Consider the following 16,759-nt stretch of genomic DNA (forward strand, 5'->3'; position numbering starts at 1 on the left):
CCGCATAGGATAGAGCAGACCAGAATTAACCACAAAATCATTATATTATCATTTGAACAGCTTGTTCTGCGCCTGCGCACGAGTGAGGACTCAGGGGGAGGGAGCCTGTGATAACAGGTGTCACCAAACTGTAATTACATTACAATTAATATTTACCTACATTGTTGTTACTATGAGCATTACTATGCAGTTACTATATAACATCAACTTAAGGACAAGTGTTATCATGTTTTCTAGTTAAACATCCTCAATCATTCTGTACTGTACATGCTGAAGTTGATTTGGTTTTCTAGCTTAAGCTTTATTTGAGTTATGGCAGAAGGAAAGATATAAATATGTATGTTTAGAATAAATGCTATTGTGTTCAGATTTTAGCAAGCATATTAATAAATTGCTTTATGTTTTATATGTTAACAGCCAAAACCCCGGATGAAATAGCAAAAAGGTACAAGAAGGCCCGAAAAAAAAAAGGGAAGCATGTCCACTGCTTTCCACAGCGTGAGTATGGATTGCAAAAGTGTGGCAAGAGTTTGCTGTCAGAGTCAATCTAAAGCTTAGCTAACTTGCTTTCAGAGGCATACAATATATACATACACTTTTTTTAACCTTTATTTAACTATGCAAGTCATTTAAACAAATTCTTACATACAATGGCGGTCTACACTGGCCAAACCCGGACGACGCTGGGCCAACTTTGCGCCGCCTTATGGGACTCCCACGGCCGGTTGTGATACAGCCTGGATTCGAACCAAGGTGTTTGTAGTGACGCTTCTAGCACTGGGATGCAGTGCCTTAGACAGCTGCACCACTCGGGAGCCCACACATATACATATATACATACTACCGGTCAAAAGTTTTAGAACACCTACTCATTCAAGGGTTTTTCTTTATTCGTACTATTTTCTACAGTGTAGAATAATAGTGAAGACATTAAAACTATGACATAATACATATGGAATCATGTAGTTACCAAAAACGTGTTAAACAAATGAAAATATATTTTATATTTGAGATTCTTCAAAGTAGCCACTCTTTGCCTTGATGACAGCTTTGCACACTCTCAACCAGCTTCATGACATAGTCACCTGGAATGCATTTCAATTAACAGGTGTGCCTTGGTAAAAGCTTATTTGTGGAATTTCTTTCCTTCTTAATGCGTTTGAGCCAATCAGTTGTGTTGTGACAAGATAGGGGTGGTATACAGAAGATAGCCCTATTTGGTAAAAGACCAAGTCCATATTATGGCAAGAACAGCTCAAATAAGCAAAGAGAAACGACAGTCCATCATATCTTTAAGACATGAAGGTCAGTCAATGCAGAGAATTTCAAGAACTTTGAAAGTTATTTCAAGTGCAGTCGCAAAAACCATCAAGTGCTATGATGAAACTAGCTCTCATGAGGACCGCCACAGGAAAGGAAAACCCAGAGTTACCTCTGCTGCAGAGGATAAGTTCATTAGAGTAACAGCCTAAGAAATTGCAGCCCAAATAAATGCTTCACAGTGTTCAAGTAACAGACATATCTCAACATCAACTGTTCAGAGGAGACTGCTTGAATCAGGCCTTCATGGTCAAATTGCTGCAAAGAAACCACTACTAAAGGACACAATAATAATAAGAAGAGACTTGCTTGGGCCAAGAAATGCGAGCAATGGACCTTAGACCGTTGGAAATCTGTCATTTGGTCTTATGAGTCCAAATTGGAGATTTTTGGTCCCATCCGCCATGTCTTTGTGAGACACAGAGTAAGTGAACGGATGATCTCCACGTGTGTGGTTCCCACCGTGAAGTATGGAGGAGGAGGTGTGATAGTGTGGGTGTGCTTTGCTGGTGACAATGTCTGTGATGTATTAGAATTCATGGCACACTTAACCAGCATGGCTACCAAAGCATTCTGCAGCGATACGCCATCCCATCTGGTTTGGGCTTAGTGGGACTATCCTTTGAACCAACACACCTCCAGGCTGTGTAATGGCTATTTTACCATGAAGGAGAGTGATGGAGTGCTGCATCAGATGACCTGATCTCCACAATCCCCCGACCTCAACCAAATTGAGATGGTTTGGCATGAGTCGGACCACAGAGTGAAGGAAAAGAAGCCAACAAGTGCTCAGCATATGTGCGAACTCTTTCAAGACTGTTGGAAAAACATTCCAGGTGAAGCTGGTTGAGAGAATGCCAAGAGTGTGCAAAGCTGTCATCAAGGCAAATGGAAGCTATTTGAAGAATCTCAAATGTAAAATATATTTTGATTTGTTTAACAAGTTTTTGGTTTCTACATGATTCCATATGTGTTATTTCATAGTTTTGATGTCATCACTATTATTCTACAATGTAGAAAATAGTAAAAATAAAGAAAAAACCCTTGATTGAGTAGGTGTTCTAAAACTTTTGACTGGTAGTGTGTATACATTTACACCCAAAAATATATGGGGGATTGGAAATAATGCAGACAATTACATTGATAGAAGCCACAATCTATCTGCAATATTAAAGCTGATCTACCCCTTAAAAAAATGTGAAAGAGAGAAAGTGTGCGTTTGTGTTTCGGAGAGAATACTGTTTCAAGTGATACAAGTTTTCAAGTTTCAGCAGATCATGACAATCTTGTCAAGTTACTGAGCTTTGCACCTAAAAAGAGATTTGCTTTGTTGTTTGTAGGTGGAACACAAAAAGGCCAAGGAAGGCTTGTGTAAATGCAAATCCATTCTGTGGCGTAAAAACGTAATGGCAATTGTTATGTTGTCTGTAACGTATTGTATCCATTAGATTGTATGATACAGTGACACCGTGACAGTATGTGGTCATAACACCTGGTATTTCTACACAGCATTTAGTGACCAATTCCCTCAAGGGAGTTCAGGTGCATTATACACATACGTGGGAATAGAAGATCAGGCAGATACATTTTCAGTGTGGCCTCCCCTGTATGTTTAACTTGCAAAAAGCTGAGTCTGAAATAGTATTCTATCCCTATAAATGGGTTTTGTATACTGCTCCAGGCTGACCACTATAAGATCATAGCCTTCCCCATACTTCCTCCCTAGCTGCTTGTGAGAGAGACGTCAAACTGTCAGCTGTATTTAGCCAACCAGCCTGTCTCGCTGGCTTCGCTCCCATTCACCCATAGCGTTCTTTATTCATGGTTTCCGCAGTCCAAATGACTAATGCCCCAACGTCAAAGGAATATGCATGCGTCCTCATATGAATTTCAATAGACAGTATTTTCCACTGCTCAGAGAGAGAGAGAGAGAGAGAGAGAGAGAGAGAGAGAGAGAGAGAGAGAGAGATAATGCCCTCCAAGAGGAGCTGTGTGTGGTAAAGGTGGAGCTGCAGCAGAGAGAGGGACATCGATGCCCTCGGTCAGCAGCTTCTAACCATGCCATCAACTGAGCAGCCCCATCAGCCAGGTGGAAGCGTAGATACCCTTGAGCCCAGTGCAGCCTTCAGCCCATCTACTACAAGCATCTTAGGGTCCACCCTGACCTGTCAGCCTGCCACAGCCTACCCTGATCTGAAAACCTCCGAGCCTGCCAACCTCCTGGCCTACACTGCCATGCCAACCTCCCAGCAGTCTGACCATGTTCAGCCGAACACACCTCCAGAGGACAGGGGACAGAATCCAGTTCAACCCAGGAGACCTCAGTAAAACTGCATTTCTTATAGACTAATGCAAAGTATCTAGAAGATTGGAGACTATTCACCAGACAGCTAAATGCTGGTGTACTACAACTGCTCTATCAAGCCAAGCTGTAAAATCCTGACAATCTTATCATACATACTGGGACAAATGACCTGCACACAAAAGGAGAAAGAGTGGCTGAGGTTGTGAGAAAAGTGGCAGAGAAAGCACACACCCTGTTCCCAAGGCCAAACATTATTATATCCACCTTTCTACCAAGGAAAGATCTCCCCTAGCAGATTATCCACAAGGTTAACAAAAATAAATCTCCATAGACTGTGCCTCACTACCAAATGTCAGCATCTCTTACCACCACACCCTGACATGTGAGCACTTATATGACCATGAACACCTGGACCATGAGGGAGTCAGAATCTTTGCCAAGGACCTGAAGGATGACACGTTGGGCAAAATGAACTCTTTATCTCTCTCGCTCCGTTTTTGTTTTTTGTTAATCTGGTTACCACAATCATACCAGCCCAGCAACAGAGCCCCCTCACCTCCCCGCTATCCAAGGAGAGAGAGGAGTCCCATCGAATCTCAGCTTAGCCAGACACTGACATCTCCAGCCCCTACAAGCATGTCTGAGCCCAGTGGCGCTATACCCAGACCGGCGATGCCAGAACCAGCCCAGCTGACCCCAGCGGTGCCACAACCAGTCCAGTGGTTCCTAAACCATTCCAGCTCAGCACAGCAGTGCCAGAACCTGCTCAGCCCAGCGGTACCAGAACGAGCCCAGTTCAGACCAGCGGTGCTAGAACCAGCTCAGCGGTGCCAGAACTAGCCCAACACAACCCTTCACAGTACTGGACTGTACTCTAAGGGTAGAATAAATAGTGGCCAACAGGAGAGCACCCCAGGAGCCTTCGAATGTCATTTTTGGACATTTACAAGTGAATGTGAATGAGAGACATTGTTTAAATGAACAAAGTTTTGATGAAAGCTTGTCTGAAGGAAGAACATTACTGGCTCTGGAGCAGCATGTGTACACGCTGTGTCTGTGCGGAGTCCGGAGTCGCTAGGGCAACAGGCCTGCCTGCTCTGCTTGGAGAAAATGGGGAATGAGCACATGGCGAGAACGGCGAGGAGAAAAAAACACAAGGAAATCGAGATAGCTGACATAGCTTTCTGCCATGTTTAATAAGTCTAACACAATGAGATGCTCTGTCACCTTATTAATTCAGCCACTTAGATAACTACGAAGTTAAACTTCTGGGTCAGGTTAATGCAGAATTCTGTGTTTTTCACACAGGAAAAAAAAACGCATAAGAAATATCTGGCTGCGTTTTGTAAACGTAGATCTAAAATGCTTCTTATTGTAATTTCTGCTCGGTATCAGACTGAGTTTGTGCTTCAGTTGCACTTGTCCACTCAGATGAGAATTCCAAAAAGGCATTCTATCAACAGACAGCACTCTGACTGATGTGTAGCTACTTTTCTCAGGTACTTTTCATGGTGTAGCCAGCCTATGCAAGATTAACTTTAAGCAAAACATTAGGAAACGTTGCGGGCTACATTCTTTCTAAGATGAACATTAGAAATATGATGGCCATGCATAATTTTTGCAAAAAAACCTTGCTTTTCATTGTAAGCTAATTTACTTGTGACTGCTAGCCAAATAGCATTGCACTTCTGTTGTCATCTGATGAAAATTAAGCTATTTTCTGCCAAATGTGTTGCACTAATGTACTTCCTGTGAAAGATGTCCCTGATCAGTCTATTGAAACAAAAAAACAGCTGGACTCACCTGTTCCCACTTTCTCTCGTTGTGCTATTTATAAACAAACACGTGACTGGCTCGACTGTTCTGGGGAACTACAGTAAGCTTCATAATGTGAACGCGATCTGCTTTATCTCCTAACTTATTGTACAAGTTGACTGCAGGTTTACTTAAAATATAAGCTACAATATTGACAGTATTTCCAAATACCCCAGTATACACAGTATACCACCCAAACCTAGTATCAATTTAAAATGAGTCTGCTTAACCTGTTAGGGCTAGGGGGCAGTATTGACACGGCTGGATAAAAAACATACCCGATTTAATCTGGTTACCACTCCTACCCAGTAACTAGAATATGCATATACTTATTACATATGGATAGAAAACACCCTAAAGTTTCTAAAACTGTTTGAATGGTGTCTGTGAGTATAACAGAACTCAAATGGCAGGTCAAAACCTGAGAGATTCCTTTACAGGAAGTGGCCTGTCTGACCATTTCTTGAACTTCTTTTCCATCTCTATCTTTTACTAAGGATCTCTGCTCTAACGTGACACTTCCTACGTCGTCCATAGGCGCTCAGAGCCCGGGAAAAACCTGAATGTCGTCATCCCAGCCCCAGGCTGAAACACATTATCGCCTTTCTCAAGTGGCCGGTCAAGGGACTCTGGGCTTAGGCGCGTGACCCGACCGCCCCCGCCTTTGTGATTTTTTCCTCTGTTTGCCGAAAAGGAGATTCCCTGTCGGAATATTATCGCTTTTCTACGAGAAAAATGGAGTAAAAATTGATTTTAAACAGCGGTTGACATGCTTCGAAGTACGGTAATGGAATATTTAGATTTTTTTTGTCACGAATTGCGCCATTGCGGATTATTTTGGACCAAACCAACATTTGTTATTGAAGTAGCAGTCCTGGGAGTGCATTCTGACGAAGACAACAAAAGGTAATCAAACTTTTATAATAGTAAATATGATTATGGTGAGTGCTAAACTTGCCGGGTGTCTAAATAGCTAGCCCGTGATGCCTGGGCTATGTACTTAGAATATTGCAAAATGTGCTTTCACCAAAAAGCTATTTTAAAATCGGACATATCGAGTGCATAGAGGAGTTCTGTATCTATAATTCTTAAAATAATTGTTATGCTTTTTGTGAACGTTTATCGTGAGTAATTTAGTAAAATGTTAGCGAATTCCCCGGAAGTTAGTTATGCTAGTTCTGAACGTCACATGCTAATGTAAAAAGCTGGTTTTTGATATAAATATGAACTTGATTGAACAAAACATGCATGTATTGTATAACATAATGTCCTAGGGTTGTCATCTGATGAAGATCATCAAAGGTGAGTGCTGCATTTAGCTGTCTTCTGGGTTTTTGTGACATTATATGCTAGCTTGAAAAATGGGTGTCTGATTATTTCTGGCTTCGTACTCTGCTGACATAATCTAATGTTTTACTTTCGTTGTAAAGCCTTTTTGAAATCGGACAGTGTGGTTAGATTAATAACGAGAGTCTTGTCTTTAAATAGCTGTAAAATAGTCATATGTTTGAGAAATTGAAGTAATAGGATTTTTAAGGTTTTGAAAATCGCGCCACAGGCTTCAAGTGGCTGTTACGTAGGTGGGACGAATTCGTCCCGCCTAGCCCATAGAGGTTAATGATGGAAAGACCCAGTAATGTTTAGCTAATGACAGACTAACGCCATTTGAGAAGCACAAAATATCACGCCGCTAGACTGCTGCACAGTGCATGTACTGGCCCACAGCAAGTTTGGGCCAGCAAGATGGTGGTAGACAGTCCTTCATTTGTAAATCGGGATGTCCCGGACAGCTAATTAGACTACAATCACACCATTAAAAGGAGGAAATCATCATACCAATCATACCATTCGTATGGTACGCGTTACCTTTGAATAGTGATTCAGAACCACACATTGTACTGTGTGATACGCGACCCTTTCAATGTTTGTTTTGGACAATTTCAACTAAGACTGAGTGGGCATGTTCAAATTTGTGGGTTTTTCTGTAAATTGTCCTTTCTCACCAGTAGCAGCGTAGAGCAAGCATGTGTTAGCTATATCTATTTCATCTGATTCTTCGTAACCGTCTTTGTTTCAGATTTGGGAAAACAAAAATCTTTATCCAGGGAAAGGAAATTCCATTGAGAGGCAAGGCTCTGAGGCGAAGAGGCACATTGTCCCTCAGTGCTGCACCTCCGACTCAGAACCTCCTCAGGCCCAAAGGGAGGATCATAGTCCAGCTACAAGTAATACCCAGACTACCAGTGCTCAGAGGAGGAAAGGGGAAACAGTTGCTGCATGGAGAGAAATGAGGGAGCAGCTGCACAACATCCTTGTGGAGAACATGGCCCTCCCAGTAAAATCCATCTGCTCCGTGTATGGGATCGAGCCAGAGATAATATGGCGGTGCACTGACTGTGGGGCAGAGACAATACTTTGCTCTGACTGTGTGGTGGCCACCCATAAAGACAAAAACATTGTGCGCTACCTGGAGATCTGGCAGGTAATTATCATCGACAATGTTTCATCATGAGCCCAATTGACAAAGAAACAAATTTCTCAAACATAAGTTAAGTGAAATGGTCAGTGTCTGAGGCCTTCGCAGAGGTTTATCCCACAAAGGATCACAGTCATCACCTTAATCATGCATTCGTACTATTTGCAGTTGCACTTAAACTGATCAACTAAATATATTTGCTCTCTGTCTCTCTCTATCTGATACATATTTCCACCCACAACGTACTTATTTTCACCAGGTCATGCTTTTTAGCCATGGCTAAATTATTGAAACCAAGCCCAAACTCTTCACCAAAACTCTTCCTCTTAAGGATGGTCAATTTAAAAGGACCCTTCCATTTGCTTTCGAATGGCACTGGAGGTGGAGAGATGGCCATAAGTGCTCACTCTACCACAGTAGACTTCTGAAGGTATTTGATGACTTTCGTAAATAATAAAGCATTTGTTAGTAGTATCTTACAGCAAACAAAACTCTACATAACCTTTTTTGTTTTTTAAAATGTTATTACGCGAGAAGTTCAAGGCAATTTTGTTTGCATTTTCAAATGAGATATGCTGAGTATACAAAACATTAAGAATACCTGCTCTTTCCATGATATAGACTCACCAGGTGAAATATATGATCCCTTATTGATGTCACTTGTTAAAGCCATTTCAATCAGTGTAGATGAAGGGGAGGAGACAGGTTAAAGAAGGATTTTTAAGTATTGGGACATTTGAGACATTGATTGTGTATGTGTGCCATTCAGAGGATGAATGGGCAAGACAAAAAATGTAAATGCCCTTTGAACGGGTATGGTAGTAGGTGCCAGGCGCACCAGTTTGTGTCAAGATCTGCAAGGCTGCTTGGTTTTTCACACTCAACAGTTTCCTGTGTGTATCAAGAATGGTCCACCACCCAAAGGACATCCAGCCAACTTGACACAACTGTGGAAAGCATTGGAAGCAACATGGGCCAGCATCCCTGTGGAACGCTTTCGACACCTTGTAGAGTCCATGCCCCGACAAATTGAGGCTGTTCTTAATGTTTCGTTTACTCAGTGAATACCCCTTGATTATGGCTTGTGCCTTAAAAGTAGTAGCGTAACTGTGCTATGATATCATAAATAGAACAATAAGAAACTATTACTGGATATAGTCAATGGGATAGTTGTTGTTTTCAAGGGAGACTCATAACTAATTGTGGCTGGCTACCCCTTTACAACTCGGAAGACATGGTTTTGTAGATAGTAAAAGTGAACAAGACAGTTTCGGTGAGTGATTGCCCTCAAATCATTGAAGGAGAAAACTCAAAACTGAGGTTTTAGGTTACAACAGCTGACAATCTGCAGCGGATGTTGTTTATTTAAAGCAGAATGCACCCATCATCTCAGTGGACTGGGGTTAGTGTCGGCCCTGAGATTAGATGGTTGGGTTAGATACCTAGTTCATTCATACCAAAGACTCTAAAAAGTGAGACCTAATGCGTCTATGCTTAGCACTCCGCATTAAGCAGATGGATTTGGGGTAAGGCATTGTGATAGACTAGCATCCTGTCCAAGGGGTATACTTGTATATCAAGTTTCCTCACACTACTGAAACAGGAGGTAGGCTTCTGCCCTATGGGCTGTCATGGCTGGGACAAGGCTAATTATAATGCACCAAACCTAAACTTCTTACGCTTGTTGGTTATGCTGTCAACCCTGAATGATGTTGAAACTGAATTCCTGACTGCAGATTGTGCCGTTACGCATCACAGATATGTCAAAGAAAACCATTTATACTTGCATTGAACTTTTTAATGGAACTTTTCATGACCATTTTCTTCTTTCAGGCCGAGTGCATGATGTGCGAGTAGAGCTCTGCCAGTGTGAGCCGGAAGCAGTGTCATTGGTCAGGTACATGCTCTTGCCTTGCACACCCTGCCAGCCTCAGACTGCAGCGGTCTGCTCACTACTCAAGCAGCCTCCAGCCTGCAGCTTGAGAGTGGTGTTTAACTGAGAGCCATATGCCTGTCATTAAATGCTCCTCATTGGACAGTAAATAATCACTTTTATTATCTGATTCTATACTATATCTACTTTGTCTGCAAAAGTTCATAACCAAATTCCTGTTTTGATTAGCAGATCTGTCATAGAAACCATGTGCTACTTGTATGTGTTGATGGCCTACTCTGATGGAATGCAGTAATGAATCAGAGTGCCTTTAAATGACTATATTCATTCATTTCAGGGAAGAGACTTGTATACTGCCCTGACAAATGAGGCCTATGAGGAGTTCCGACATGCTATGTTGGAACTTGATATGTTGCGCCGTCTGGCCCCAGAAACTGCCGATGGAACCCAGTGTCCGCTCTGTCCCAAGGTTTGTTGTATTTTTTTTGGCCTATTTATCACCCCCAAAACCCACATCAGAAAATAAGATATCAATTGTGATGCCTCCCTCTTTTATAAACATAAATTATCTATTAGAAACATCCGTTCCATTTTTGTCAAACAATTGTACAGGCTAATAGTCTTTCATTTTATTTGTTTATTGGGATCCCCATGATCTGTTACAAAGCAGCAGCTACTCTTCCTGGGGTCCAAAAACTATAAAGTTAAATGACATTTGACATCTCTTTACAGGACAATGGAACAGTGGTGGTAGCATTTTTTTGGATTGCCTAGGAAAAAGTTGTCTGGATCAAGTTATGAGCCACCAAAACATGGGGAAGAGAACTTCGCAAACAAAGCTGATGTGGAGCGATTCATTTGTAAGCCCATATCACCAACAGGGGTAATGCCTGAATGTACTATGCACTGCATTTTAAGGATACCTTCCATTGTTACCTTATGCACAACTGGAAGGGAATGTGAACAAAATCTTGAATTATTTGAACTCATGATATGAACTTCACCACTAATTCATATTTAAATGATGCAGTTGTCCATGCACTTCATATGTTTGACTCAGTGGTCTAATGGTTGGAGAGGGTATGTTGGTATTGTATGTTGAATGTAATATTATTGATTGTCTCATGCAACATCCATTTAGGCACTGAAACTGGCACCACTATGTGTAATCTGCTTCAGCCGTACGTTATACATGATATTATAATAATTTTTTGGGGGGTTGCCATGGATTTCAAGCGGGCAACGCCTTCAGGTCCAAACCCAAAACAACGAAATTGGACGAGACCGGCGTGTTTCCTGAAAGCATGAGCACTGGCTTCACTTATTGAACATGAAAAAGGGTGAAAGGTGGGATGCAGTAATAGTGAGTTTTTTCATTTTGTTTTCAGTATTATTTTTTTCAGTGTTTGATTAATTTAGTTTCCAAATAATCAAGTATCTCTTCTGTAGTTTTTCAAATGCAGTGTACCTGCTGTGATAGATGAAGGAGAGGAAGAGAGGCAAGAACATCAATCTGATCTTCATGTATGACATTGCATGCAAGATGCCGCGACATGTGCAAGATCTCATTGACTAACATTTGAATAGCAGTTTTCTCCAAAAGTAGTTTTAACATGAAGATTTTGTCCATAACTTTTTAGAGAAACTTTCCTGAACTGACGCATGGGGCCAAATTGGTTGTGCCAGTTTTCCATGCTTTTGGACATGACTTGCCATGTCAGGTACCTGAACATGATCATTAATATTGTCAGTAGGTATTTATTCATATTTTATAAGGTTTAACCAAATAACCCTTTTACCATGGTATAACATGATTTCCTATTTCTAGATGAAATTCAACACCCGATGTGTCGAAGGTGCTGGACTGACAGATGGGGAACAGATGGAGAGGCTGTGGTTGTATATGAGGAGGTTTGGGAGGGTCACCAAAGAAATGACGCCGTTCCATCGTATTGACCTCCTGACTGATACACTTCTCCACCATGGGAAAAAGATACGCCAGAGGCAACGTTAGTACACTTGGAATTGTTCTTCATTTACTTGATGCTGGATGACTCTAGTGATGTGGACTTTTTTTTGTGGACTCTCTGCCACAGAGGTTTTCCCGAGCAACAGAAGTTGCAACAGAGGCAGAAAGGGAAATGGCAGAATTTGCACAGTCTCATCCAGGTAAACCATTGTATCAATAATCTAAGCATAGAATTTCAGTTTTGATTAGAAATGTTTTCACATCTGTCACTGTTGTTATGTTTTAGGAACAACACTGGACACCATTAGGGATGGGGGCAGGAATGTCAGTGTCACCCTTGAGAGGCAAAAACACGATCTGTGCTGGGAGGAACAATATGTTGCAATGCTCCAGCAACATACAATTGCAATGTATGTAATTCATTTCAAATGACTAAACAAAGTTGTTATCTTTCGGCATGCATTATTGTATGCCCTCTCTAATCCATTTTTTTTTCAGGGCACAGCAGGAAAGTGGAGATGGATCAGCTTGCGCAGATCGAGAGGTACTTCCTCAGTTTTTAACAGTGCAATTGTTAGATCAATGAATATAATTGATCTCTCTTGTCAAAGTATTTAGAACCTTTCTGATTAAAGAAAACTCAAGTTTCAGCTCTTTCCATAGATGTTTGATAGGATTCAGATCAGGACTCAGAGAAGGCCACTTCAGAATAATCCAATGTTTTGTTCTTATCCATTCTTGGGTGCATTTAGCTGTGTGTTTTGGGTCATTATCCTGTTGGAGGACCCATGACCTGCGACAGAGCTTTCTGACACTGGGCAGTACGTTTCGCTCCAGAATGCCTTGATAGTCTTGAGATTTCATTTTGCCCTGCACAGATTCAAGGCACCCTGTGCCAGGCGCAGCGAAGCAGCCCCAAAACATAACCGAGCCTCCTCCATGTTTCACTGTAAGTATGGTGTTCTTTTCTTTGAAAGCTTCATTTTTTTGTCTGTGAACATAGAGCTGACGTCACTTGCCAAAGAGCTTCAGTTTGACTCATCTGTCCGAAGGACATTTTCAAAGAAGGATTGTGGCTTGTCAATATGCCTTTTAGCAAATTCCAGTCTGGCTTTTTTATGTTTTTCTTTCAAAAGTTTAGTCCTCCTGAGTCTTCTTCCATGGAGCTCTCTTTCGTTCAAAAAGCGAAAGAAACTGACGTACCTTCACCTTGGAGTTCAGCTTGTATCTCTTGGTTCTTTTTCTACCATTTGCACTATCCTTCTGTTCAATCTGGGGTCGATTTTCCTCTTGCGGCCGCATCCAGGGAGGTTGGCTACAGTTCCATGGACCTTAAACTACTTAATAATATTTGCAACTGTTGTCACAGGAACATCAATCTGCTTGGAGATGGTCTTGTAGCCTTTACCTTTACCACGCTCATCTATTATTTTCTTTCTGATCTCCTCAGACAAATCTCTCCTTTGCTTTCTCTGGTCCATGTTCAGTGTGGTGCACACAATGATACCAAACAGCACAGTGACTACTTTTCCCAATTTAAATAGGCTGAATGACTGATTACAAGATTTGAGACATGTGTCAAACTAATTAAAGAAACTCATTTGTTTGAAATATCACTATAATCCAATTATTTATTATATTTTCTAAGGGGTACCAACAAACATGCCCAGGCCATTTTAGAATCTCTTTGTAGAAGAAGCAATAATTCATCTCTTTTCACAGCTTCTTTGCTTTATTCTATGGCAAACCAAAGGCATGCAAGTATAAATTACAAAATAGATTTTAATTTCATCACTTTTCAGGAGGAATGAAGCATTATTTTTGTCACGTTCTGACCAGTAAAGTGGTATTTGTTATTTGTTATTGTAGTTTGGTCAGGATGTGGCAGGGGGGTATTTGTTTTATGTGGTTCGGGGTGTGTGTTTATGTAGAGGGGTGTTTGGTTAGTGTTTTCCAGGGTTTTTGGGCTATGTTCTATGTTAGTAAATTTCTATGTTCTAGTCTAGTCTTTTTAGTTCTATGTTTAGTTTATTGATTTGGCCTTCAATTGGAGGCAGCTGTTCCTCGTTGCTTCTGATTGAAGGTCCTATATAGAGGGATGTGTTTTGTTTGGGTTTTGTGGGAAGTTGTGATTGCATAGCTGTGTTTAGCCTGTAATCCTGTTCGTTCGTACGTTTTCTTTTCTTAAGTGTTCCAAATAAATATATAATGAGCACTCAACCTGCTGCGCTTTGGTCCACTTACTACAACGACCGTTATCATTTTAATGTGCTGTAAGTGTACCAACAAATATAAGCAAGTCTGTATATATTCAACAATAGGAACAACTCAACACATATCAGTTCTATGATATTTCTGGGCGGGAAAACACAATAATAATTTGAAAATTATCTCAGAATCATCCCAAAGATGTATTTCTCCAACCCCCAAGTCAGAGCTACAAAAGACAAGAAAGTCAATTTTTGCATACATGACCAGATCTGGCTTGATAAACACAAAGGGTTTTAGGGGGTCAAATGCTGAATGGTGGGTCAAACAAGTATGTAAATGTATATATAAAACCTAAATCATATCGACATTAGAGCCGCAACAAACATCAAAATAAAAAAAATCATATGGGTGGCCATTAAACCCCCTATAGCCTATACAGGCGCATTATCATAGGCCCTATGTCTATTTAGGATATTGCTTGACAATGACACTGAATTCATTATCATGCAGATGGCAGTGCCATGATTTGTGTTTTAACTTTTGATGATGTTTGCCAAGGACAAGTAGGGCTCAAGCAGATGGACTCATGTTCTCCACCTGTATAAATTGCCTTTATGCTGCAGCGCCATATGATGCAAGCAGCCTACCACCATACATATTAGAACATACACTTATTTGCATGGTTTTAATATAGGCTATGTTGACATATAGACTTAGGTCAATGTCACCGCCCAAACAAGTCGTAGCCTATAGAGCCCAAGCAGATGATGTGCCTATAATAAACTCCACTATAAAGATGTGCTTATTATCGCATATTGCGTAGGCTATTTGAAGGAAAATTCGGCATAAAATAACATTGACTGTTGTTCCCTGTTAAGAATTGATTAAACTTTATTGGCCTGAAGTAGACTACAGTTTCTCCAGCAGGCTAATACAATGAAAGTGGACTACCAGTGGTTCATACTGTAGTGCAGATGCATGTTTTGGATGTTAGGCCGATAATTTGTTTTTGCCATCCATTTTTGACGTTGCTTACATACTGTATATTTCTCTGACTTCTTGTCTGTCTGTCGTACCCATACCAATTCATCAGGAGAAAGTAGACCTCCGGGAGGCGCCTGGCTGTACAGTCGTGGCAAAAAGTTTTGAGAATGACACAAATATTCATTTTCAGTCTGCTGCCTCAGTTTGTATGATGGCAATTTGCATATACTCCAGAATGTTATGAAGAGTGATCAGATGAATTGCAAAGTCCCTCTTTGCCATGCAAATGAACTGAATCCCCCAAAAAACATTTCCACTGCATTTCATCCCTGCCACAAAAGGACCAGCTGACATCATGTCAGTGATTCTCTCGTTAACACAGGTGAGTGTTGACGAGGACAATGCTGGAGATTACTCTGTCATGCTGATTGAAATCGAATAACAGACTGGAAGCTTCAAAAGGAGGGTTGTGCTTGGAATCATTGTTCTTCCAATGTCAACCATGGTTACCTGCAAGGAAACACGTGCCGTCATCATTGCTTTGCACAAAAAGGGCTTCACAGGCAAGGATATTGCTGCCAGTAAGATTGCACCTAATCAACCATTTATCGGATCATCAAGAACTTCAAGGAGAGCGGTTCAATTGGTGTGTAGAAGGCTTCAGGGCGCCCAAGAAAGTCCAGCAAGCACCAGGATCGTCTCCTAAAGTTGATTCAGCTGCAGGGTCTGGGCACCACCAGTACAGAGTTTGCTCAGGAATGGCAGCAGGCAGGTGTGAGTGCATCTGCACGCACAGTGAGGCGAAGACTTTTGGAGGATGGCCTGGTGTCAAGAAGGGCAGCAAAGAACCCACTTCTCTCCAAGAAAAACATCAGGGACAGACTGATATTCTGAAAAAGGTACAGGGATTGGACTGTTGAGGATTGGGGTAAAGTCATTTTCTCTGATGAATCCCCTTTCCGATTGTTTGGGGCATCCGGAAAAAAGCTTGTCCGGGGAAGACGAGGTAAGCGCTACCATCAGTCCTGTGTCATGCCAACAGTAAAGCATCCTGAGACCATTCATGTGTGGGGTTGCTTCTCAGCCAAGGGAGTGGGCTCACTCACAATTTTGCCTAAGAACACAGCCATGAATAAAGAATGGTACCAACACATCTACCGAGAGCAACTTCTCCAAACCATCTAGGAACAGTTTGGTGATGAACAATGGCTTTTCCAGCATGATGGAGCTCCTTGCCATAAGGGAAAAGTGATAACTAAGTGGCTCAGGGAAAAAAACATAGATATTTTGGGTCCATGGCCAGGAAACTCCCCAGACCTTAATCCCATTTGAGAACTTGTGGTCAATCCTCAAGAGGTGGGTGGACAAACAAAAACCCACAAATTCTGACAAACTCCAAGCATTGATTATGCAAGAATGGGCTGCCATCAGTCAGGATGTGGCCCAGAAGTTAATTGACAGCATGTCAGGGTGGATTGCAGAGGTCTTGAAAAAAAATGGTCAACACTGCAAATATTAATTCTTTGCAACAACTTCATGTAATTGTCAATAAAAGCCTTTGACAATTATGAAATGCTTGTAATTATACTTCAGTATTCCATAGTAACATCTGACAAAAATATCGAAGACACTGAAGCAGCAAACTTTGTGGAAATTAATATTTGTGTCATTCTCAAAACTTTTTGCCACGACTGAAGCCTAAGCCTAAATGGTGCAACATTCAGCCCCTCCAAAACGCTCTAATTCATCTGACGCACCACTCACGCAGGTCCACTGATGTTGGAA

This window comes from Salmo salar, chromosome ssa02, assembly GCF_905237065.1.
Source record: "Salmo salar chromosome ssa02, Ssal_v3.1, whole genome shotgun sequence".
NCBI lineage: Eukaryota > Metazoa > Chordata > Actinopteri > Salmoniformes > Salmonidae > Salmo > Salmo salar.